At 44.1% G+C, this 27,227-nt stretch overlaps 1 protein-coding gene across 6 annotated transcripts in view; it reads right to left on the bottom strand.

The window, feature by feature from the left end:
* TSSK4 (testis specific serine kinase 4) overlaps positions 1-27,227 on the bottom strand; it is a 2,423,787-nt gene that overhangs the window by 1,971,911 nt on the left and 424,649 nt on the right. Inside the window, exon 6 of one of the 6 annotated variants that reach the window (XR_011282997.1) lies at positions 20,102-21,805. The exons of the other annotated variants lie outside the window; for them this stretch is intronic. The gene's annotated coding sequence lies outside the window, so the exon portion shown is untranslated. Of the gene's footprint in view, positions 1-20,101; positions 21,806-27,227 lie in introns of those variants that run through there. 6 annotated transcript variants of the gene reach the window in all.

Raw genomic sequence — 27,227 nt, 5'->3', positions numbered from 1 at the left:
GTACAAACTGGCAATGGACTGAGACAGGGGTGTCTGTTTGCACCCACACTTTTCAATCTATACATATTGGATGTTGATGGGCCTTTAACAGCAGCATCCCTAGTCTCACCGAGGAAAGAGGGGGAAAAAATATCTTGGACAGCCTATGCTCATGACATCCTCTTGATCGATGCCACTCCAGTAGGTCTTCAGTGGAAATTGGCGACCCTCTCAAATTATGTGGACAATAATGGCCTTATTATCAACGGGAAGAAATCTGTTGTAATTACCCTTACAAATAGGAAAAAAAGGTCCACTTTCAAAAGGAAGATAAACTGTTGTTCCTTACTCAAGGTCAGATCCCTTTATTATCTAGGCTTTCTGATTTTTAGTGGCTCTACAATCCATATGTATTGGAATTATTACCTAGACAAAGTGGATAAATTGATCTTCCAAATGAAAAAGGTTAAAGCAAAATATTGCAAATACTCAGTGACTCCGTTAATCAGGTTCTACAGTCTTAAAGTTCTGCCTAAACTCCTATATGGCTTTGAAATGTTACCTTTTCCAACCCATCGATTGGCCGCCAAACTGGAGTCAAAAATATGGCGAAAAATACTTTACTACTTATCGAAGGCTGTTCCAATGTCTGCTATTCGTTTCGAGTTGGGCCTTCTCTCATTAGAGAGTAAAATTAGTTGGAGAAGATTAGCCCTATACCGGAACCTTATTGTCCCAAAAGATAATACCGGGTATGCACTTATGGGTTGCAGACTAAGAACTGGCTCCTCGACATCAAAGTGGTTGTTGAATCTACAAATAGATTGTTTGAACTGTCTAGATTCTGTCTGTCTCACATCTGAAACTCTAATATGTAATCCTATGAGAGTTAAGGACAAACTTCAATCCCTGGACTGGTTGAAATCCATGGAAAGGGTTGAGGCTTCCAGGATCTATAACCAGATTGTATATGATGGAAAGAAAATTGGCACTCCAGAGTCATACTTAGTTAAATTCCCTGATCGAAGAAGGAGGGCTGCATATCTGAGATTTCGTTTCAATGTCTTGTTGACAGGGGAAATCTTAGAAATTCGTTCAGGTACAGCACAGAGAATCCCCTGTCGTTTCTGCCACAGTATTGAAACATCTGAATCACTGAAGCACCTATTATTGAAATGTCAGGCATTAATCCCCCAACGCCTAGCTGTTTTTGGTAAATTTGTTCATGATCCATCAAATGTTGATATTGAAGACCTATGGTGGTGTATGCTATACGGCAAACTGAATGCATTGAAACTGGCTCTAGTGAAATTTTTGCATGAAGTTTGTAATCTGCCTGCAGCTACTCAGCACTAACAAATGAAATGCTTTAGGGAAGTGAACCAATGAAGGGATCGGGATTGCTATGTCAACTGCCAAAACCCTAAGCCAGAATAATACATTTCATTGCTAGTGTGTGTATGTTCCCTCAGAAATATCATCTATGTGGTAATCCAAAACTCCTGATAATATGATTAAGGCTTAATTATCAGATGTGACGTTGTATATACCAAATGTAAAATAGGTTTTAATTGTTCTGTTTTTACTTACTAATCCAAATTGGATTTTCTTTTTTGTATATAAAATTACTTTGTGTTTCTTTCTGTAAAGGTTTATATTGTGTAAACCAAATGCAAAATAAAAACAAAATACAAAAAAAATAATTTGAAGGGTGTCTGGACATGCCCTCTTTAATGGGGGTTGTGAGGTTGATGCGCCATTCGTGGGTGGCGTATTTTGTAAGCTTTGAACTGCCTGTGGATTTTTCTCAAAAAAATCTGCCATAAAGGACATTCTTCGCATTGAATTTGAGACATTTATAAATGCGCACCTAATGAACTTAATCGTGTCTGGGCGCTGATGACATAGCTAATAGTCGGTCTGCAATTATTACAAAAGTATCTCATCAAATGGTAAGTTGCACAGGGCACAGGCTAGTCATGCATATTGCCCCTAGCAAAACAGATGGGTCTTCACAGGTAGGCAGTGAAAAAGTCGAAAACATTATGTCGAAAGTCATAATGTCTAAAAAAGAAATGTAAAAAAAAATAATTTGAATGTGTCATTTTTTATTTTACATGTTTTTTTTTTGCTTTCGTGCATTTAAAAAAAAATGGGGGGTTGGGGGTGGAACCCCCCCCATTTCGAACAGAAAATTGAAAAAAAAGGACATTCAAATTATTTTTTTTCGGACATTTGTTTTCGACATTTTGTAATTCAACATTATCACTATAAACCGTCTTCACAGCCTTACGGAAAGCTGAGTGTTTTCAACTCTCTAATAGTTCCTGGGAGCCTATTCCAGAGTCTTGGTCCATATACCCCAAATCTTCGATCCCCTTTGCTCACACATTTAGAGCGCGGGATATGTAACAGGTTCTTAGCACATGAACGTAATTGACGACTGGGGATATAGCTAATTATTTTGTCCGATAGATACCTTGGAGCAATTTTGTTCACACATTTGACAACAAGACAAATAATTTTAAAATCTATGCGCTTCCTCACCGCAAGCCAGTGTAGTGATCTCCTGAGATCTGAGATGGGAGAGGATTTTCCTACCCTAACCACCAGTCTGACTGCAGCATTTTGGGCAACTTGCAGTATTTGCAACTGGAATGCTGGTATGCCTGACAGCAGCGTGTTACCATAATCCAGCTGCGAGTTAACAAGAGTCCCCACAACTGTTCAGTTTATTTATTTATTTGTATAGCGCGCCTGGCCCAAAGGCATCTGGGCGCATATCATGGGTTTTATAAAGTTACAATGACATAGTATACAATAAGCAAACATATCATACAGAAATGCGGCAGTTAGTTACAAGCCAAAATACTTACAGGATGAATGCAGTAACTTTACATTTATATAAACATAGAGGATGCAGATAAGCGAATACTTACAAAATAATTACATTGACTTTACATGTATATGTACATAGAAGATGCAGCTAAGCGAATTGGGAGGTGATTATGTGGTGGGATTGTGGCCGATGAAGTCAGTATTTTGCATGCGTTGATTAATTAGCCAGGATTTAGCTTTGCTTTTGAAGGAGAGAAAGGAGGGCTCTGATCTAAGATGGTTAGGAAATGAATTCCATAATTTGGAAGCAAGGATCGGAAAGCTAGTCCCCCCAGCTTTCTGAAGCTTGAATCTGGGTAAGGATAGGCAATTTGCTTGTGCCATTCTCTGAGGACCGCATGAGATGTGAGGTGTGAACCGGCGCACCAGATAGTTGGGTGCCTGGTTGGCAAGACACTTGTGGGTAAGAGCAAGTGATTTTATGGAGACTCATTGGGCTACTGAAAGCCAGTGTAGACTACGTCTAGTGTCTGATTTGTGCCGGTTCCTGGGAATATTCAGTGCTTCCCTGATGGCATTATTTTGAATGACCTGAAGCTTGCAAAGATTTTGTTGGCTAGTCCCTAAATAGAGTGCATTACAATAGTCAAGGTTTGACAAAATTAGGGTTCTATAAAGGGTGATAACAGTTCGGTGTGGCGAGGAAGGGGCGAGAGGCTGTGATGAGTTTGCGGGTATAGGCCGATGCTGAGATTACAGCATTAGATTGTCTGGCCAGTGAGAGGGTAGAATCAAGATAAATGCCTAAGGTTTTGGTATCGTTGGACACTTTGATGGTGTTGTCATCAATGATGAAAGATTTAAAGATGGGATCAAGTCTACTAAGTCGGTGGTGGGAACCCAATATGAGGAGCTCTGTCTTATCGTCATTAAGACAGAGCTCATGTTACGCCATCCAGGCCTGGATGAACAAGTATACATCATTTAAGGGTTTAGTGTCCCGCAAGTGATCTCCTGTGATAGGGATGAGTATCTGGGTGTCATACGCATAATTAGTATAGGTAACACCCAGATAGTCAAGAATATCAAAGAGAGGTTTCCTGAACACATTGTGGAGTGTGGGTGAGACACAGGATCCTTGGGGGAGCCTGCAAGGGACTGGAGAGGGTAGAGCTGAAGCAGACGGGGAGAAGACCCTCATGGATCTGTTGGCCAGGAAGGAGCTAATCCACATAGTAGCTTTGTCAGAGAAATGGGCTGCTAGTTTTAGGTGTCGGCATAGAATTCGGTGGTTGACCAGGTCAAATGCTGCCGATAAGTCAAGTAGTAGCAGGAGGGCCAGTTTGCTGTTGTCTTTTAAATCCTCAATTTGGGTTTTTAAATCAATCAAGGCGGATTCGGTTCCGTGCCTTGGTCGGAAGCCGGATTGTCTGAGACCTAGTAATTTATTTGTTTCTAGATAGTCCTGGATCTGCAAATAGGGCGCACGGTCCAGAATTTTTAGCAGAAAGGGGGCGGTGGTGATGGGTCTATAGTTGGTGGGTATGCTGGGGTCTAATGAGGGTTTTTTGAGTAGGGGGATGACCCATGCGTCCTTGAGGTTATAGGGGACTATGCCTGAGATAAATGATAAGTTTATAAATGCAGTGATAAACGGGGCTAGTTCATGGGTGGCCTCCTTGATGATGGGCGCAGGACAAGAATCACCCTGGCAGTTGGAAGGTTTGAGCTTTCTGATAATGTTTTCAACCTCCGGGATGGTTAGAGGAGAATAACGAAACGGTTTAAGAGTGTGAGGAATAGGGCCAGTATACCCGATGGGGGACTTAGGCTGCAGGTCAGTCTGTAGGCTGTTTTTTGTGGCATTAATTTTGGTTTGAAGTGTAGCGATTTTGAGAGGAGCACTTTTTGAATATTAGAGCACCATAGACTGTCTTTGCTACAGGTGTCTGGAGAGGTAGAAGGGGATTCAAGTTCTTTAATTATTTTAAAGAGCTCTTTCATATTAGATTCAGCTTGCGTGATACGCTTGTAATAGGTCTCTTTTTTAGCTTGAAAGATCGCCTCCTTGTAGTTGAGGGACGCAATAGTGAGACTGTCTTTATTGGCATCGGAAGGGAGACTTTTCCAGCGGGCTTCCAAGTTCCTCTTCTCTTTGCGCAGCACTCTCAGTTGTGGCGTGAACCAAGAATTGAGATGTGCACGCGGTTTGGATTTCCTCAATTTGATGGGGGCAATGGAGTTCATGGCTTTGAGCATGATGTGGTTGTAAGTGTCAACTAAGGCTGTGGGGTCTGTACATGACAGAGAGGCATTGTTTAATATGGGAAGGATGAGAGGGAGGAGTTTCTCTCTCGTGATGTCCCTTTTATTTCTGGTGCATATGGCAGGTGCAGCGTCCTGACTATGACATTTGCCGTTGGCTAAAATATTGAATGAGATTATGTGGTGGTCAGACCAGACCACGATGAGTTAGCTACTAGGTTGATGGAGCAGTTCAGGTCTACCAGCCAATCAAGAGTTCTCCCTTTGTTGTGGGTAGGTTCGAAGATGTGGTTAGAGAAGCCCATATCTGTAAGGCTATTGGCAATGTCTTATGCTTTAAGGTCGTTGGGGTCGTGAAGACCAAGATTAAAGCCACCTAATAAAATAATCTGTGAATTAGTCTTGGTGTTATCAGCAAGGATGGATGTAATATCATCTGCAAAGGTGGTGGGGACCTGGGGGCCTATAGATAAGATGCAGAGTGGCGGTTTAGTTAGGTGAAATGGGTAGCTTAACTGACAGTAACTCCGTAGAGTCAATTTGTAGATTAGGGATGACTCTGAAACCAAAGGAGGTTTTATGAATGATGGCAGCGCCACCGTCTTTAGATTGATTAGTGTTGGGGTCGCATCTAATGATGGCATAACCACTGGGTGAGGCATCTGGGATGTTGATCTATCCTCATTCGCTATGAACAGCAAGATCTGTCTCAGCAGTCGTAAAGTATAAAACACTGGCCCTCATTACGACCCAGGCGTTGGACCATGGTGCTAATAGCACCATGGTCCATGCCGGTAACTTACCGACTCCGCCATGGCGGAATGGGGAATTACCGCCCCATTCCGAGGTTGGCAGAGCGGTAATTCCCCATGCCGCCATGGCCCTTCCCCATTCCCATTTTTGCCCCATAGGGCTCAATGGGACTGGGGAAGGCGCTAATTACGGCACCGTAAATTACGGTGCCGTAATTAGCTCCTAGGTCCCTTTGCGGGTTGGTTTTTTAACGCCTGCTAAAAGCAGGCGTTAAAGTGCCACCCGCAAAGGGACCTCGTAATCAGGCGTTAAGGGTTTAACGGCGCCGCCACCTTTTACGACGCTGTTAACCCCTTAACGCCTTAACGCCTGGGTTGTAATGAGGGCCACTGACTGCACCTTTGCGCTAACCTGCCCTCCACATCTCATGTTATCTTCCCATACACATCCCAGGTTTTTTATTTTCTGGGCAAAGTCCAATATGTTGCAAATGATGTTTTGAAGCAAAAACCGCAACCTCTGTCTTACTAGCATTCAGCAACAGCTGACTGGCACACATCCACACATGTACCTCTTTCAGGCAGTGTTCCACCAGCTCAAAGGTCTCCTCTGATCTCTCAATTTTCAAATACACCTGAGTGTCATCCGCATACGAATGGAATTTAATGGAGTATTTCCTCAAGATGTCCATGAGGGGTTTAACATACAGGTTGAAGAGGAGGGGAGAAAGTGAGGACCCCTGTGGGACCCCACACCTTTGTAAAACGGATTCTGACAGGAAATCTCCCAGCCAGACCCTTTGTTCCCTCCCAGTTAGAAATGACTGAAACCACTGAAGGACTTGTCCGGAGATCATTCCTAGCTCCATTTATTGCTTCAACAGGATCTTGTGATTTACCATGTCGAATTCGGCAGATAGGTCCAACATAATCAACAAAGACATGTCCCCCTGATCTGCCGTTGCCAGGAGATCATCCCAGACTGTTAACAGTGCAGTTTCTGTTCCAAATCTTGGACGAAATCCTGACTGTAAAGGATCCAACAGGTTTTCCTGTTGCACGTGTTCCTGCAACTGTGACGTAACAACTTTCTCCAGATTTTTTGCTGGGCAAGGTAATCCTGCTACAGGTCTGTAATTCTGAAGATTCTTGGGGTCTAAGTTAGCTTTTTTCAACAACGGGGTAACCACAGCTTTCTTCAGATTTGCTGGGACTCCACCTGTCATTAAAAATGTGTTCACAAACTCTGTGATGAATGGGGCAATGTCTGTGGCTACACGTTTAGCCACTGAGGATGGAATTGCAAGCAACACATTGTTAGTGGGCTTTAAAGCAGAAAGCAAGGAGCATATCTTATCCACTGAAACTTCTGTAAATTCAAATGGCACCGTCACTTTATCTAGACTAATGATTTCGCCACCTCCACTTGTTCACTGATTGTGGCTTGAGCAATCTTTTCTCGAATCAAGTCTATTTTTTCCATGAAGCGGTTATTAAAAGCATCTACCTGTATTTGTGAGGTTTCTAGCGTGGCTGCCGCACACTTAGGTTCCACAAGATGGAAGATCACTGAATATAATTCACGGGGTCTATTGATTTGGCCTCAAAAATGGCCTTTCTGTAGTCTCTTTGGGTGATCTTGACCAGTTCTAAATTCTCACCTATGTGCTTTTTCCTCCATTTGTTCTCCAGAGATCTCATATGTCTCTTTTGTTTTGCGAGATCATACGAAAACCATGAATTGGTCACTTTCCTAGGTCTATCTTGTTGAAATGGGCCCAATTCTTTACACCGCCTATCCATAATCTCTGTACCTATATTGAAAAACTCCTCACAAGGCAAAGAGCTATCAATTTGAGCAAAAGCTTGCTTCAACTCCTCCCCAGAAATCTTGAATAAGTCTTTAGCCTTACGGAACTGACCCCTCATACCCTCATCATCCACTTCTGATGTTTTCTCTGGCAAGGCCAGTTTAAACAATCTGGCATAGTGATCTGTCCATGATACTGGGAAAGGATCCAAGAATTGTACAATATCCCCTCTGTACAGTAGTACATCAAGGCAATGACCCTGGTAATGTGAGGGTGAGGTGACCAGCATTTTCATTCCGTGGGCATTCAGAATCCCTAATAATTCCTTAGTGTCTACGGAGGTTGTATCCTCTGCCCAAATATTAAAATCTCCAAGGCATAGCAGATCCTTATGCTTACTACCCGTTTCTGTCGGAAACAAATCTAACTTATCCAAGAATGCTCTCGAAGGGCCTGGTGGACGATACCCAAACAGGACTTTTATAGTTCTAGTTGGAGTGCACTGAATGCATGCATGTCTTATCTGGGTAAAATCATCCCATTCTGAAGAATGCAGGTGGGATAGCTTTAGCGGTGCTCTTATAATAATCGCTATTCCACCACCTCTTTTTCCAATTCTATCTATCGTTTGTATAACATAGCCCTCGGGGACCAGAATATGGTACATGGCCTGTGAAGTGTCATTAAACCAAGTTTCCATCAGAAAAATGCGCCTAAATCTTGGTATTGGATAAAGTCATGAATCTCTATGGCATGCTTGACTGCTGATCTGACATTCAGGAGGGCTGCTTTAAACAATATTCAATTTTTTATATGTTTTATGGGAAATGTCACAATAGTTATCCTCCTCTCAATGCCCAGGTTCTTAACTTTGTCCAGTGGGTGTGCAAAAAACTTCAAACAAGTACTAAGCTATTTCAAACCCGACCTCAAGGATTAGAAAACTCTGGGCCGCTGACGCGGACCAGTTATAGGCTGTGACGCCTATCAAACGCGCCAGACTCGGCGCTTGAGCCCCGGAGACCTGGGAAATGTAGTTTTTTCCACAGGCTCTGGGATGCTGATAAGTGACATGTCTCGTCCCTCAAACATGGCATTACCCTATCAATGTCTTCAGAGGACAATTCAGAGGAACTTGGTATGGTTTTAGGAGTGTGAGGTCTTTCTGGGGTAGGCTGCCCTTTGTTCTTTAAAGCTGCTGCTGCTATGGAATCCTCCCTTTGGGAAACAATTTATTTTTCCTTTGACGCATTCACTTTCTCCCTATGGGAATGGTGACTCTTTGAAGAGTGTTTTTTCAAAGTTCTCCCTTTAAGGTGAGTCTCCATATTTTTGCACCAGATGGGCTATTTTCGAAGTCTTGGTGTTTTTTGCCAATTTTGATCATGTAGAATGTCGAGTTTCGGCGGACAGGCGGTCTGAAGCTATGGGCCTCATTACACGGTAGGCGGTGAGCCATGGCGCTATTAGCGCCATGGCTCATGCCGGTAAAATACCGGCACCGCCTTGGCGGAAAGGGGATTTACCGCCCCGGGCGGTAAATCCCCCTTCCGCCATTGCCCTTCCCCATTCCCATTTCTGCCCCATAGGGCTCAATGGGAATGGGGAAGGCGCTAATTACGGCACCGCAATTTAGCGGTGCCGTAATTAGCTCCGAGGTCCCTTAGCGGGTTGGTATTTAACGCCTGCAAAAAGCAGGCGTTAAAGTACCAACCCGCTAAGGGACCTCGTAGTAAGGCGGCAGGGATTTACCGGTACCGGTATTTTACCGGTACCAGTAAATCCCTACCGCCTACCGTGTAATGAGGCCCTATGTCTTCCGACGCTCGGCTTTCGGCTGCTGTATTGGACACAGCGTCCACGTCGCCTTTGTCTCGCAACTTTGGGGGCTGTCGTGCAGCGATTGTGATCTTGAGTGGCCAGAGGACAGGAAGCTAGTGGACCTACCTCTTGACTCTGTGTGCGGCCGTGTAGATGATGGTGTCGTCGAGTTTCGGTCTTGGGGTATGTGTTTGGTGTGGGCTGTCTTGTTTGTGCTACTGCCGCCGGGTGTTGTTCCCATAACAGCGCCACCGGCCTGTCTGATGGGATCAGGGGCTAGCACGTGGGAATCGGCTGGTTCCCTATCGCCTTTGTCATCCGAAAAGACACTGATGCTGCCGTCGCTGGATGCCCCCTCCACGCTCATGGCGGCCTCAGCCTGCATGGCGTGGTGGGCCCAACGTTTGGTATTTCGGTCTTTTAGAGTCTTTGGTTTGAAGAGCTGACAAGCTCTACAGTGGCCCTCGTCATAGTCCCTCTGCAGACATAGATTGCACACTTGGTGCATGTCTTTCCAGGGGAACTTTTTTGTTTCAACTGAGGCAAAATTTAAATGGTGTGTTTTCCATAATTGGATGGAATGGCAGCTAGGTGAGGATAGAGAGGGAAAAGGGGAATATGCATTCTCTTAGTGGCCTAAGAAATGTCCACCCCCCACTCTCCCTACTGTCTGGGCCAAGGCCCGGTGCGGCCTTCAAAGGCCGAAGGGGTGTCATCGAGTCAAGTTCTTTGTTGGACGACGTTCGTCCTTTTCACCACCGTCGTAGATGTTCATCGAAGGTCAGTAATATAAAGGATAGAAAGAGTACTAGCTCTAATAACGTTAATAATTAATGGCGTTAGCCGAAATGGAACTCTGCGTTATATCGTCCGACGATGATGGCAGAAAAAAACAATCTGAGGGACAGCGACGCGTGAAGGACCATGGGTACATTGGACGCCACACTAGGGATAGTATTACTAGCACGTCCTATCGACGTCCCTTTTCGAGTTTAGAAAACAACAACTGTAATACGCTGCAGCTTCCACTAGATGTCAGCCTATGCATAGCATGTGATCTAAGCAGATTCCACAAGCCTCAGAATATATACAGTCAACATGTTTGTGTGTGGCTTGGCGAAGCTTTGGTGTGTGGGAGACGAAGACGTATGAGAGGCAAGAGGCGAAGGCATATGGGAGGCGAATGGACCCGAGAGGCGAAAGCAGGTAGCATTCCAGATGTTTCCAGATTGTTGCTATTTAAAGAGGTGCATTTCTGTAACTCTCTTACGAATAGTGCTAAAGGAATGCCACCACATCACCTTCGACCGAAAGTTCGGTCACCCATCATGCTGCTTCGCAATCTCAACCCACCTAGGCTGTGTAATGGCACAAGGCTATGTGTTAAAAAAACAACTGCACAACATAATTAAAGAAACAGTGTTGACCGGGAAGGGAAAAGGAGAAGATGTATTCATCCCCCGCATTCCAATAATTCCGACAGACATGCCGTTAATTTTCCATTTTGAAATAGCCAATTTAGAGATAAGGTCAACTTCTCTTCCTGTGGGTATACACACAAAAAGCAGTCTGATTTTCTGATAGTTTTAATCTTCTGTAGGTAATACACTGACCGCCCTTCTTACATCGAGGGTATGAAGGCTTTTTTCTGCTGTGTTTGTGGGGTGTTGCCAACATAGGAAGTTACTTGGATTGATTCACATGGAATTTTTGGAATAATTTTTGGAGAAAAACAAGGGTGTGTGTGAAGTACAACTTTGTATTTGTGAATAATAACAAAGGGATCTTGTACTGATAGTGCGTGTAGTTCACTAGCCCTTCTAATAGATGTAATAGGCACAAGAAAAGCCGTCTTACAAGTGAGATGTTTAAGACTGGCTTTGTGCATAGGCCCGAAAGGGGCCCCCATGAGCCTTGAAGTACAATATTTCCCAGTCGGAAGTAGAATTAGAAACTGGAGGGCATACCTTTTTTACACCTTCCATGAAAGCTTTAACTACGGACACTTTCCACCATTAAACTTTATTTTGTGATGTGGTCTATGCAGAGAGAGCAGCTAGATGTACTCTTAATGAATTGAAGACTAAGCCTGAATCGAACATATATAGTAGATAGTGTACTATATGTGAGAGTGAACAGTCAATTGGATTGATTGCACAAGCTTTGCACCATAACAAAAACGTTTCCATTTGTTGAAATAACAAGGTCTTGTGTTTGGCTTACCTGCTTCTTTTAGAATGTCCACGCTCCTCTGGTCTAGGTTTAAATGACCAGATTCTATGACTTCAGGAGTCAGGCTGCTAAGTGCAATGCGTGAAGGCATGGGTGAAGTGTTGTCCCTTGATTCTGTGAATCTATGTGATCACTTTCACATGCATGCCCCGGGCCGAATCCCCGCCTGCATATTCCCCCAACTTACCATTATGGCGGTGCGCTTCTGTGTGCACCGCTGAGTGCCTTGTATCCATGCGGCGTCAGTTCCTCCCACTTACTTGGGTTGATACTGACACTGCAGGGTCCTTTTTTTGTTACCACCTTATCCCCCCCCCCAACCCCTGACTCCTGTTACTGTGCACAAGAGGAGCAGGGGACACCGCTGCAAACCCCGCTCCGCTTGGGCTCAGTAATGGGAGTCAGAATTTTGTGGATAAGAAAAGACGCAGTAACGTGATGGTCGCAGTAATGGAGGCAACATTTTGGTACGATTCCCATTCTGTGACAACATATTGAATGGGCATGGTAGTTTCACGGGAGAACAAAGAGATATCACTTGTAGGTGGGAAAACCATGTCTGTCGTGCCCACATTGGAGCTACCGGGATAAGTGTTACTTCTGCCCAGTGTAGTTTGTAGACTATTCTGTTAAGAAGAGGTGTTAGAGAAAAGCGTACGCAGGTTTTCCTGACCAATCCATTAACAGAGCGTTCCCCTAGAATCTTGTCTGAGGAAATCAGGATGTGTACTCTCTGCATTGTGCATTCTCTTGTGTAGCAAAGAGCTCTATGTCTGGAACCCCCAGTTTGCAAAGACATTGTGTAGCACGCCTGCATTTATTTGTCACCTATGTTCTGTGGGCAGCAACGCACTTCTGCTTGGTACGTCTGCCAGAGAATTGAGTTCCCCTGGAACATGTTGCGCTAGGAGAAACATGTTCTGTTTCAGTGCCCACAGCCAAATGTTCTCGGCTAGTTTGGACAGGCCTGAAGAATGTCCCCCCGCCTGCCTTGTTTGTTTATGTAGAACATGGCTGTGGTGCTGTCTGTTCGGATCAGGACTGTCTTATGTACTAGCTGTGTTTTGAAAGCTTGAAGTGCATTGAAGACTGCAAACAGTTCCAGAAATATTATATGATTCTTGGTTAAAGCTTGTGTCTACACCCTGTGTGCAGTGTGATAGAAAAAATGTGCACCCCACCCTGGTAGGGATGTGTCTGTAGTAAGAGTGGCTTTGATAGCTGGTGTGTTGAAAGGATTTCCTTTCAAAAGGTTTTCTTTGGACCACCACTGCAGCGATAGAACCAGAGCTGGCGAAACCACCACCAGATCGTCCCATAGATTGCTTGCTTGCGACCATTGTTTTGTCAGCCACTCTTGCGTAGGATGCATGCGCAATCGGACGTGTGGCACTAGATAAATGCAGGAAGCCATCATTCCCAGAATGCGTATTGAGGGGTTTGAAATGGCATGTTTTGTACCCTCTCATTGGAGGTGGAAGACCAACCTATTGTTTCTTCGAATTAGTGCCCAGAGAAACTGTTTTACTTGGCTGGACACTAGACTGGATTGTTTCTCATTGATGGAGAATCCCAATTGGAAGAGTAGGTTGACTGTTTGCTGGGTCTCTTGTTGACACATTTGAGGTGTGTCGCCTGTTATTAGCCAGTCGTCCAGGTAAGGGTACACTGGAATGGGCTGTCTTCATAAGTGTACAGCCACTACCGTTAGGACCTTTGTAAACACTCGGTGGGCACAGGATATGTCGAAAAGTAGCACTTTGAACTGGTAGTGCTTGTCCCCCAAATTGAACATTAGGTATTTCTTTAGCGCTGGCAACATTGAAATATGAAAGTATGCATCTTTCATATCCAAAGTTGCCATGTAATCCCCCTTGTTTTAGTAGAGGAATTACCTCCTGCAGCGTAATCATTCTCAATTTTTGTGGCTTGATATTCGTGTTTGCAGGGCGCAGGTATAGAACTGGTGCAGTGTCAGATCTTTTTTGGAACAAGGAAGTACACTGAATAAATACCTTGATTTTCCTCTAGAGGTACCAGCTTAATTGCTCCTTTTTCCAGTTAAGTTAGAATTTCCTCTTCTAGAATTAGGACATTTTCCATAGACATTCTTCTTGTACGAGGAGGGTGGTGTGGTCGTGTTTCGAGAAATTCGATTGAATACCCCTTGGCAATGTAGTGAGCACCCAGCGATCTGACGTCATCCCCTCCCATTCCTGGGTGAATGTTGATACATAACCCTCTACTGTGGATGCATGGGAAGGAACGTGAATTGGAGCATCATTTGTTTGCAGGGGCACCTTGCCTCTAGAGGCTGCGACTCTGCCCCACGCTTTGCCTTTGCGAAATCCCTCCTGTTGCTTCGACTGATAAGAGGATGATTGACTTTGGGGATTGTAGAAATTAGAGGCAGATGATCCAAATTCAGGTTGGATTTTGTAAAGCCTTCCCTACGATAAGTGTGCCGTGTGTTGTAGGGGCCCCTTTGGACAGAAGGCTTATTTGTAATCTGTCCTCAAGTTTCTAACGCCTCATGCTCCTTTTTTGTTGTCTCAATTTGATCATCAACTGCCTTTCCAAACAGAGCTGAGTCTTCAATCAGCATGTTGATAAGCAATGCTTGAGTTTCGGGTTTAAACTTGAAATCCCGGAGCCACGAGTAGCATTTAAGTAGGGTCCCTTCAGCAATGACTCTCCCTGAAGTGTCAGACAAGTCGAACAATGTTTTAAAGTATGTTTTGGGCCACCTTTTGTCCCTCTCTAGAGGTTTTGATAAGGTGTGGCCTTGCAGGTTCGGGCACTGAATCGAGATGTTTGAGTACCTCATCCCATTGTATATTATTGTAACTTGCAAGCAGTGTGGTATTGTTTGCAATTCCAGTGATATACGCCCAAGAGGTATGATATGATATGGCATTTATAACGCGCCTATACAAAATTGTTTCAAGGCGCGATGAGGCAAGGGAGGGGAACAGAGGGAAGACAGACAACGATCCTACTAGGACAGGTGACATTGAGATTGTGCAAGTTCCGCCCACCTTCTTAGCCCTGCCTCTTCCTTCCTCCTCTTAACTATTAGATCAAGGGCGTCTCTCCCCCGGGCGTCCAAAGCGAAAGGCAGACGAAGAAAAGGGCAATTCCTGTTCGGACCAAGAGGAACCAGTGCCCGACCCCCTACTCAGACAGCAGATAAGCATGCACCAACATGTGTTACTCCCTCTGTCCCCACAGGCCATCCCAGCCCCTCTGTTCCCCCTGTGATGTTACCTTGTGCCCCCACCATTCTCGCACACAGGTGTTGCCTGTTTTGCTTGATTCTTCTACCCTGCTCCCCCCTCAAACCCTTCACGCCTACTTCTGCAGGAGCTGTCCTGATAAATTCTAGTTTCACCATCACCGTCTTGTGGCCAATGCTGGACTTTTATGGACTTCATTCATTCACGGTGCGTCACCCTTTCTCAACTCTCATGCTGGACTTCCTTTGCATCTTGTACTCATGGTGGCCCTGAATCATGCTGTTCCCATCTTCATCTTGTATCCTGGCTTGCAACATTATGTGTTACTTCTGACTTCTGCAATTGTATTCACTCTCCCCTTGCTTCTCCACTCTTTTGACTGCTAACTCTGTTCTCTCCTCCTTTCCCTTCACCCTTTTCCTATCTCCTCCCCTTACTTTCTTCTATGCACTTACTCTATCAGAATTGTCCCTGGACCTAGTATGATAGCATCCTCGTCTGTCTCCTCCCCCCAACCCTTACTGGTTTTTTCCTCCCCATCCCCCCTCCAGCACTATCTGAAATGTCGTCAGGCCTAGTATGATAGTCGCTTGTTTTGTTCCTCCCCTACCTTTCTGCAGCCCTCGCCCTCACCTCTTGTTTTTCTCCGGCTCTACCAGAAATGTCGTCAGGCCTAGGACGGTAGTCGCCCGTTTGTTTCCATTTCCTTCCCTCTCTCCCCCTCCCTTCCTTATCTATGTCTTAGCTCTTGCACTATCTGAAATGTCGTCAGGCCGAGTACGATAGTTAATTTCACATCCTTACTGTTCATGGCCTGTAAGAATGTCATTGTATTTTCCCTTGTTCCCTCCCTTCCCTTGAAGCGCTTTGAAACACACTGTGTATAGGCGCTATATAAATAAAATATCATATCATATCAAGTGGAGGGGAAGGCGAAAAGTACAGGGGGAAAGGGGAGTGCAGTACATAGGAAAAGAGTAAAATAAATTAAGACAATAAATAAAAGTGCGGCCAGCGGGTGGCAAGGGTAAGAGCAGACATCAGGGGTCAAGTGCTATTAGGGGCTGTAGGGATACAGAAACAGTCTCCAAGTGCAAGGGTTGCCAGGGGGCAGTGCAGGTGTGCAACTAGCAGGGAGGGGACCTTGACCCAAGATCAGAGGGTAACCAAGTAATCTGTGCAGTTTCAGATTCTGCCAAGCGATCAGCAGGGGAGAGGAGGAGAGAAAGCAGAAGCAAAGAGGAAGTTCTTGAGGTGCTTCCGGAACCGGAGATGGTTCCCCTTAAGTTTCAGAGAGGCAGGGAGGCTGTTCCAGAGGGAGGCCCCAGCAGAAGAAAGAGATCTACCACCAACACGCTGCTTGGAGAAGCGACTGACCCTGAGGGAGTTGGAGGCGGATGAGCGAAGAGCTTGAGAGGGAAGATATTTAGGAAGAGAGAGTTCAAGGTATTGAGGTCCCAGGCCCCAGAAGGCCTTGTGGACAATGCAGAGGGTTTTGAACTTAATCCTCACCGCCACTTGGAGCCAGTGAAGCTATTTCAGTCCTCGAGCGATACGATCCCTGGGCTTGAGGCCAAGGACAAGTCTTGCAGTCCTGTTTTGGATGAATTGCAGAGAGCGGAGAGTAGAGGCAGGTAGATTTAGAAAGAGGCTCTTGAAATAGTCTAGCCTAGAGAGAACCAGAGCTCTGGAGACGGTGAGCTTCTGGGGGAAGGAGAGGAAAGGAAGAATACCTCTGAGGAGGTGCAGCTGGTAGTGTGACTTCTTAGAGACGTCAGAGATGTGAGGAGAGAAGGAAAGTGTGGAGTCGAAGATGACCCCAAGGTTTTTATCCTCGCAGGTGGGAGCAGGAAGAGGGCCAAGAGAGGCCGGCCAGAGAGTGACAGGAAAGGAGGGAACAGGTGTGCCGATGAGAAGAATCTCAGTCTTATACAAATCTCGGTAGTTATATGCTTGCCCAAGGTATATAGTTGCTTGCATTCCTTATTTCGGTGTGCTGCTAAACTAGAGAGTGGAACACAACCTCTCTTACATGTGGTGGTGACAACCAGGGAGTCTGGTTGTGCATGTCCTTGAATATACAGAGGGTCATATGGAGATGGTCTGAATGTTTTTTCCACTCTAGGATTAAATGCTTTAGCAAGGGATTGGAACAACAGAATGGCCTGGCTAATTGCTTTCTTTTCATTTAGGATGTCTTCTACGAAGTCAGTGCTGTCTGTTACTGTCTCTTCGGTGTGAATTCTTAAATGGCTGGCTGCCCTTTTGAGTAAATCATTGTACAACAATTGGTCGTCAATTGGACAGGTGTGCCCACTCTCAGGTGCAACATCTGGAGTGTCAATAATGGCGACATCTGTGTTGTCTTGGTCATCCTGATCAAATGCATCAGGGCCCATGACTAGGATCATCCAGGTCCAGATACCACACATCTTGATCTGTCTGATCATCCCCTTTAAAGGAATCATGGGAAGGGTCCAGGACTGTATGAGTGGGTAAAGGAAGGAGTCTTGGAGATTTAGCCAAGGGTTCGCATGTTTCTAAGGGTTGAGACATTCCTAAATCTAATGTCTTTTGACAAATGTGGAATTTATTCATAAAATCCACAAAAGAAGAAGCTTTGTCCATTGTCTCCTCAGAGTGTTCTTTTGTCCAAGTCCCTGTTCTAGGTGTTTCTGATAAGGGGAACACAATCACCCCAGCGTCTTCTCTAAGCCGCTTTTTCTGGAGAGACTGAGACAAAGGAGAATTAACCTCTTCATACTGTGGCACCTTGTCAGGGGCAGAGGGAGTGTTAGACTTGTGAATGTGTGTCTTCTTATGGTGTTTTTCTGAAGTAACGTGACTTAATTTTCTTCGACTTATGTTTTGACGCCTGTGAAGCATCAGTCGAGGGACTTTTACACATACTTATTGTCGCCGGTGTTTCTTTACTGACTTATACACGGTTGGGGAATCGCATCAGGTTTTTTTGGCGCAGGGTTGGTAGGCCGCGAAGCACCTTGGCCAGCGTGTGGCCTTCTTTCGACGGCTCTGTCGAAGAGTGGCCTGGGGTTGTGCATTTGTGTGTGCGTTCATACCACCAGAGGCTTTCCTCATAGCAGCGTGCTGAGATTACCTTTCGGGGCTGGGGACTGATGCAGGGAGCCGGATGGTTCCCTTGTGATGCCTTCTCACTCGAGTGTCCTTCCACAGATATTTTCTGTTGCAGCTGGCACAGAATTTAAAGTGAGTTCGCTCCATGGTGAGTGTGAATTTTAAGAGCATCTAGATCTAGACAAATGCAGTAAATGTAAGTATTGCAGGTATGCATTCTTTAATATAAAAGGAATCAGTCCCCCCACTCTCCCTACTGCTAGGCTGAAGCCTGATGTAGGCCAAAGCCTGTGGCCGGAACGATCGTCTGGTTCAGCAGTCAAAATCAGACATCCAATGAGATGTCTGTCAAGCAGTGACCGTCGAAATAGTTAAATAAAGGTAAATAACTCAGAAAGTTGCATAGCTACAGGACTCTGTGAAACACGTCTAATCACGATGGCGGAAAGATATAATCCGAGGGACCTTGACAGGTGAGGGATCATGGGTAAAGTAGACGACACAATAGAGAGAAGATTACAAACACGGCCAGACGATGTCCCTTTTTTCGAAATTCAAAAACATGTGCAATACTCTGTGCCTACCACTAGATGTCGGCCAATGCAAAGCATATGATTCTAAGCAGATCCACAAGCCTCAGATTCACATGATGTGCATAGGCCGACATCTAGTGGTAGTTGCAGAGTATTGCATGACTTGTTTTTCGAAGTTCGAAAAGGGATGTTGACTGGGCGTGTTTCTAATACTATCTATTGTGTGACGTGTACTGTACCCATGGTTCTTGACGTGCCAATGTCCCTCAGATTGTTTTGTTTCTGACATGAGGGATCATGAAGTGTTTGCACAAGTATTGTAAAGGTAGAAAAATAAAGGTGAAAGACATGTATGCACCTTCAACTCCAAGAGGGGAGGAAGGGTGGATGCATGTGAATCTACGCAGATACAAGCCTCAGAAATAAGATTATGGTAAGTAATGTATGCCTTCTGAGGCTTATGGATCTGCTTAGAATCACATGCTGTGCATAGATTAGCGAGCAGTAGGAGGTGGAATGTTTGAAGGTATAGCAGCAAATACATGTCTTAATACCACTTGTCCCACCTGGGAATCTGCTTTAGAGTGTGTATCTAAGCAGTATTGTTATGTAAATGTGTGAATGGAACTCCAAGTAGCTGCTTTGCAAATTGCATCTAATGGAACATTTGCAATGAAAGCTAGAGACGCCGCTGTACCTAGAGTAGAGTGGGCTCTTGGTGCGAAAGGTAAGAATTTTTTTAGATAGTGAATAGCAAACTTAGATGCATCAGACTATCCACTTTGAGATTGCAGATTTAGAGACAGGATCTCCTTCCCAACCTGCTGCCATCGAAACAAAAAGTTGATCTGTTTTTCATAGTTACTTAGATTTGTCAAGATAGTACATGACCGGTCTCCTTACATCTAAAGTGAAAGCTTCGTTATGCAGAATGAGTTGGGCTTTGAAAAAAAAGGTGGAAGTTCAATGGATTGGTTAACATGGAACTTTGAAAAGGATTTTGGTGAAAAGTGGGGATGTTTTCTGATAACCACTTTGTCTTTGTGAATATTATTGAAGGCATCTTGAACTAAGAGGGCTTGTAGTTCACTGACCCTTCTCATTGATGTGATGGCTATAAGAAAGGCAGTCTTATATATGTTAGATGTCTAGCTTTGTGCATTGGTTCAAAAGGTGGGCCCATGCGTTTTGAGAGCATAGTATTTAGTCCCACCCAGAAGGTGGATTTTAAATTGGAGGGTATAACCTCTTTACTCCTTCCATGAAAGCTTTCATTACAGTCTTTCTTTGACAACCTAGAATTGTATCGTGGCCTGGAAGCCTTGCAGTGTCCCAAATGGATGATGTTCTGTGAATTTAAATGTTTGGTGCAATGTTCCTGACAATCCAGGCTGTCTAAAGCTGAATTAAATACTTGTGGCACATGACTTATCTTTATTAACAACGTTGGCCTCTCAAAACTTAGGACATTGCTTGGATTTAGTTCTGTTTTGAGGGTTGAATTTAATTCATCAATCAATCAATCAAAATCACTTTATTTCAGCAGTGTCTCCATAAAAGCATAAAAAACATACATGCAAACATTAACAGTAATACAAATTTCAAAAACATTTATAAAAATTCCATAGATACTAAGTTACAAAATCTGTTCATAAATACCAAATCAGCAGAGTTAAAAATATACATAAATGATCAGTACAAAGATACATAAAAAGCGATGACTAAAATATGCTAACATATTTTACATCCCGTTGACTTATACAGTCATATATGTCTGCCCTCTTTGTTATGAGCCAGACAGGTGTGGGGCATCCATCAGGTAGAGATGATCGATAACACGGATGCCCTTCTAGCAAAAGCTTGTCTCAAAAAAGATAACAGCGACCAGCTCAGATATGGGTTTTCGACCCAGAGAAGGTATAGCAAGGCAGGTTGACATTGTACAAAGTGTCTATCTTTAAGAACTTGGACCAATGTTCTTGCTCTAATGTCTTTAAAAACTGGACAGAATAGCAAAAAATGCAGAGTAACCTCCTCTGCCTCGCAACCAAAGGTATGCGGTTTGCCTTCAGTGAACCCAGACCAGCGGGACAACGTAGATTTTATAGGGAGGCAATCAAATGGTGCTCGAGTCAAAACGTTTCTCTTAGCAGGATTATTTGTCCATAATAAATCGTTTTTAATTGCATCAATTGAAACAATTGGCAAATTTCTGTTAGTCCCCTTCCTTATTTCCATATGTTCTCTCTCGATGAATAGCACTTAATACTTAAGCTGGGTTGCAGCAGCTTTAGTAATTAACATAGGTTAATCAAATGGTATTCAGCATTACATATTACCAACCACTTCCTCACATGTGACAGCCATGGAGCTTTCTTAAATCTACCTGTGGCCAACCAATATTTGATTATTTAAATGTGTTACACTAGCCTTCAGATTCGACCATAATATGCGCCAGTGCAAAATTGGTTCCAGCTCCATTTCATCACCCAAGAACAGCATGCCTAACTCAGTATCAACGCCATCATTTGGGGCGGATTGAGGAAGGCCGAGAATTAGTTTTAAGAAGAAATTCTCAGAGACTTGGATGCTTTGTGTGTTACTATAGCCCCATAACGATGTTCCATATTTTGCAGCTGCTTTTGCTTTGCTGGTATACACCGTAATTCATCAGGATAATATGGCATTGGCATGGTCTGACCATTCAGTTGTTATATTTTCCATTTCTATTGATCTTGTGGGTTTTTCCAGGGCTGTCCCAACAAATGTCATTCTCTCTCGTAGTAAGAAAGATGTTGACACTATCACAGGATCCCAATTAGTTGCAGAATGAATACCTATTTCCATCGATAACAACAGTGACATTTAAAGAATTGTGATGCAAGAGCACCTCTGAAAGCAAAAAAACAAAGTAAGAACATCAATAATCCCTGGTTCTCGGATTCTTTAAAAAATCTAAAACAAAAGTATTGCAACAGAAAATCTGCCTGAAAACGAAGGATACTAGTGACAGCCAAAATGACAAACTGGCATTGACGGCCTATAAAAGGGTATTGTAACTTCAAAGTCACAGTTTTTTCAAAGACAAATGTATTCTTCAAAGAATCGATCCAAGGAGCTCTTTGTCATAAAAAAAATCACTTGCATGCACTTCACCCAAGGTACCTCCCTCTCTTACCATGGCAAACGAGTTCAACTAATTCTTTTATGACAAAGTTGATTCCATCGGTTCGAATATTGACCTACAAACAAATAAACCACAAACATTTACTCCGAATATGGATTCTTGAATAATATCTTCTCCCACATCATCCAATTTTGCATTCTCCCCTGTAAAATCAGATGATATCGAAATTCTGATTCAGCAACTCAAACCAACAAATCACGATTATGACCCCACCCCAGCCTATTTGGTAGTGCAGCATGCCGTCTCTTAAAGACTTTTTGATGGAATTTGTGAATGCTGCATTATCACAGGAAAGCGTACCCCAAGAACTCAAAAAATCCTTTCTTACAGACAGTGCTTTAAGTGGGGTAAGAAACTGAGCGGGGGCCCTCATTTGGGGGCGTGGCCTAAGACATGATGGGCGTGGGCTAATTAGTGGGCGGGGCCTACCGCCTACAGACTTCAGTGACAGATCCTACTGCTTTTTACAGTGGTGGCATGGAATTTTTGTGACTCTAAGGCAGGCTTCAGGACAAAGCATGTAACACATTGGTCTGTCTATACAGTGGACTGGTAGGTGATTACTTTAATTGGACTCAGACCAATCCACTGAACTGACCGCTACTTGACTCTGACCAGCACTCTTGCCGGGACAACTCTTAGGTGAACCACCAGTGAAAGCAAGTGGCAGAGTGTAACACCATCACACAGCATCTGCTGACAATTTGTTGTTAAGTTACCATTCACAATTATTCAATTTTTACATTTCAACATCTTTCCATGTTGTGCTGTTTGCATGTTTTGCATTTCCCTGTGATGTAATTTTTATGGGAATTATTATATTTGAAACTTGAAAAATCATACACATCTTTTTGGTCACAGAATGTTGGCAAGTATGCGATCCTTCTCGCATGCGGGGGAACAAACAGTAGAAAGTTTGGAACAAAGAAAATAAATGCTTGCACGCATTTTCTTTCATTTATTTTCCTTGTTCCAAACATTCTGCTGTTTGTTCCCTCGCATTGTGCGAGAGAACAAAGAGCAGAATGTTTGGAACAAGGACAATAAATGAAAGAAAATGCGCGCGAGGCTCGCACGCATTTTCTTTCATTTATTTTCTCCGTTCCAAATTTTCTGCTGTTTGTTAAAAAGGAAAATAAATGAAAGAAAATGCGTTCGTGCGTGTCTCGGATGGTGGTCGTCGTCGCAGAATCCAGTGGCAATGCAGGTAAGATATGTCGAACCCTCCCGGACTCTAACTTCCTGGTAACCCTCGCGAGGGGTTGCCAGAGGAAGTTAGTTTCCAAGGTGCTCTTCCGGCAGCACTGCAGCAGGCAGCTGTGACTGGCAGAAGTGTCAGCCAGTCACAGCGTCGCTCAAGCTGTGACTGGCTGGCAAGTCTGTCAGTCACAGGCTTGCCTGACTCTGCCATGCCTGACCTCTTGATGGGCGGCCGGCGGCTCATCTCCCGTTGCGTCCATGGCGGGAGATGCACCCGCCGTGGCTTGGTGGGATGGGGGATTGGGGGAGGGGCCGGCAGGGCCCCGGCTCAGTCTCACTTTTTGGAGACTGCCGGGGCCCAGCCCCGGTAGGCCCCGGCCCACTTTAAGCACTGCTTACAGAAATCAACTTTGGATCACCAAGTTCTTGCAAATTATCGTGCGATCGCTGGTCTGCCCTGGCCCTCGAAGATCCTGGAAAACGTGACCACACAGCTGTAGAGCTACTTGGAAGACAATTTCATTCCCAATGACTTCCTATCTGGTTTTAGAGATGGTCACGGAAATGAGACAGCTCTGGTGGCGGTGTGGGATGACATCCTTAGTGCCGCTGACAAAGGAGATATGAGCATGCTGAACATGCTTGATTTATCAGCAGCCTTTGACATGGTCAATTTTGGCCAGGTGCTGAATAGACTCACTGAGGTTGCCGGGGTTTCAGAGGGCGCACTGAAGTGGTTCTCCTCCTTCCTGCAAGTTCGAGCTCCAGCAGTTAAACTAGGAACTTATTATTCCGATAACCTCCCTGTTTTAAGTGGAGTGCCCCAGGGGTCGTCTCTAGCCCTGATATTGTTCAATGTCTACCTTAGGCCATTAATGGATATGTTTGCTCGGTTTTAACTGAATTATCATTCCTATGTGGATGATGCATACATTTATGTTAGATAAAAATACTCACCTGAAGCCATTGAATGCATTTTGGCCTGTGCCAGCGCAATAAAACGTTGGATGCTCAAGAGTAAAAATCGAGGTTATTGTGTTTGGCCCATAAAATCCATTAAGTGATTTCCATACTACAACCTCTTGTCCTGCCATCTTTGACGATGCAACTACCTTTTCTTGTACGGTTAAAAACGTAGGCTGTATATTGGAGGCATCTTTGGGCTGTAATTCTCGTGTTTCTGAAATCCTGGGGTCTGTTTTTTACCAATTTAGGCTTTTAAAGCAATGTTTTGCCATTCATCTTCAAACCAGACTGTGCTGTGGTTTTCGGGAGGATGGTTACATCCAGACTCGACTACTGTGGCATCCTTCTGTTAGGAGCACCATTGAACTAGTTACATTGACTCCAGATGGCTCAGAATGCCACAGTCAGACTAGTATATAATCGGTCTAAAAAAGTATCCATCTCTGTGTATCAGTGAAAATTTGCACTGGCTCCATGTTCATAAACAGATTGAATTTGGATCATTGTGCCTAATATATAAATGCGTTTAGGGCATGGTACCCAGCTATCCGATTTCTAAAATCAGGCTTTATTAACGTCCCATCCGCTCCGTTCGGTCAGGCAAAATGTGTTGGTTGTACCAGTCTCATTTTGTTTCTCGGTGTGATCAATGTTTCTCTATCATGGGCCCCCGTTTATGGAATACATTGCCAGCTGAACTACAGAAAATATCTTCAATTACCCTTTTTCGAAAAAACCTGAAGACTCATTTGTTCCAATAATCTCTTTTTTGGGTAATGCTCTAAGTAGTCATAGGAATTGAACATCTGCGCTGAGATGCAGGTTCTCTGCTTGGTATCGGAAGGATATGCGCATTACAAATTCCAAATCAAATCACATGAACTTTCCACCATGACACTTTGCTCTGCGAGGTGGTGTATGCAGAGTGCTGCTAAATGCAATTTAAGGGAATTAAAGACGAACCCGGGGTCTAAAAGGTAAAGCCGATACTGAACTATGGGGGAAGAGGAACAGTCAATTGGATTGCTGTTGCAAGATTTGCACCAAATAACAAATTGTTTCCATTTATTGAAATAACGGTGTCTTGTGTTGGGTTTCTGTGCCTCTTTAACGATGTCCATACATCTTTGTGAAAGGTTCAAATGTGTATGACTTCAGGAGCCACGCCGACAAGCTCAGAGTTTGAGGATATGGATGGAATGTTGTCACCTGTTGTTGGGACAGCATGTTGTATGGGCACGGAAATCTGATTGGTTTGCAAACAGTTTGAGAAGGTGTGTAAACTATGGTTGTCGAGCCCACATTGGTGCTATTAGGATTAGAGTGACTTGTTCCTGGTGCATCTTGTGAACTATTTTCTTGAGGAGTGGTGTATTGGGAAAAGCATAAGCAAATTACCCTGACCAGTTCATCCACAGGGTTTTCCCCTTGGACCTTGTTTGGGAGACCAGGATGCGAAGTCTGGGCACTATCCCTACCAGAAGTAAAAAAGATATCACTGCAGAAAAATTACTCCCTCTCCTCCAACCTACACTCTCGTCAATCACTAATAACACTAACCCAAACACTCAAGTAGCCACCTTCAATGATACTATGACGAAGGCACTCGACACCATTGCGCCTACCAAACTCTGCAAAAGCAAACAAAAGTCCCATCTTAATACGTGGTTTACGCCTCAGCTTAAAGAATTAAGACTCCATAAGAGGAAACTCCAAGCCATCTGGCGATACTCCCCCGCAATCGAGAATAAAACAATATTAACCAATTTTGCCAATATGTATAAAAAGGAAATAATCCTCACCAAAAGAAATACGTTCAATGAAAGAGTCTCCAAAGTGTACTCCAACACCAAGGCGCTCTTTACAATCCTTCTTGAAATGGAAAACCCTATTCCTCCCACAGATAATGTCCCGAAAGATAAACAATGGTGCACTAGCATCCAAAACGCTTTATCTAATAAAATAGCCACACTGCATACTAAAATAGCTGTCATAAAGCCTCCTTGCGCGCCACTGAGACGCACCCCATCCCTCCTACTACGACACCTATCGTGAATACACCTTTTAGATTCCCCAATATCTCCATATTGGAAACCAAAAAGGTTATACTCTCCTTGAAACCCTCCAACTGCCAGGGCGACAGTTGCCCAGCACAAATAATTAAGGATGCAGCCAGAGATTTAGCACCCTTTATCTGTAAGCTAATTAACGCTTCCTTTAACTCAAGTACAGTCCCGACCAGCCCTCCAGATAAGGGGCGTATCGGGCCCTTTTTACGCATTGAATTCTTGCCAGTACGCCACATTTCACTTTTAAATGCATACCGTTTACGCAGGATTGTCTGTAATTCTTTATTTTAAAGAGTCCTCTTTCTGCCAGTAGATGGCACTGCAGTATGAAATTAATTTCTACTTCAGTGGGTTAAAGGCAAGTAACAGAGGGGCTCAAAACTACAGCATTTTTGAAAAGTCAGCCAATGGAGAAGTCCACCTGTACTGCTGGCCTAATCCAAGCACGCGAAAGGCGTTTTACAGGTCAGCTACAAGGGGACCGTGGGAAGATGTAAAACTCCTGGCAGGTGGCTCTCATTTGAATACATGCCTGCTCAGTGAGTAGTAACGTCAGAGAGATATTCAAACCATGACAACTCCACTATATGCGCGGCAGAGAGGAATAGCCAAACAGGACAATGTGAATGCATCTAGGGGTTTTCAGGCCAATGTATTGCGCTGCAGTCTGTTTTAAGCACTCTCTATTGGGTGTTAAAGGAAGGAATGGTCCAGGAACACACATTTGTAGGTCAAATAAAGAAGCAGGTGATAGAATCCAAACATGTGTGTTTCAAAGTCACCAAGTAGCTATTAGATGCCATCTCCGCCTTGGAGTAAAATTAATGCGGAGACAGCAAAACCTCCCTCCAGCCCCCCCCTGACCCCTCTCACCCCCCCACCCACACACACGATAGCACTGGTTGCACACAAAAAAGGTTGCATCACATTTGTGACACACTGGAAGAGATGTGGTAGGTTCAGCCGCAGGAGTTTTACCAATAGAATACATTTTCAATCGAGTGCCTTTACATATTGCATAACATCCCACACAGTTAGTTGGCATTATTACCAACAAAACATCGTTGGTTAAAACAAACACGAAGTGCCAGCAAAATAGAGCAGTACACAGAGGTGCGTTATCAAACATTTTCAAATGGATAAGAATACACTAAATAGAATTATAGTGCAGGAACTAAAAGGTGTCTTGTCGAAGCGGGGACCCTTTAGTTCCTGCACTATAATTCTTGTTCTTAGGTGGCA

The sequence above is a fragment of the Ambystoma mexicanum genome, chromosome 13, assembly GCF_040938575.1.
Source record: "Ambystoma mexicanum isolate Mex_15411 chromosome 13, UKY_AmexF1_1, whole genome shotgun sequence".
NCBI classification, from domain to species: Eukaryota; Metazoa; Chordata; class Amphibia; order Caudata; family Ambystomatidae; genus Ambystoma; species Ambystoma mexicanum.
The sequence above is the reverse complement of the archived record's forward strand: the minus strand, read 5'-3'. Positions and strand labels throughout refer to the sequence as shown.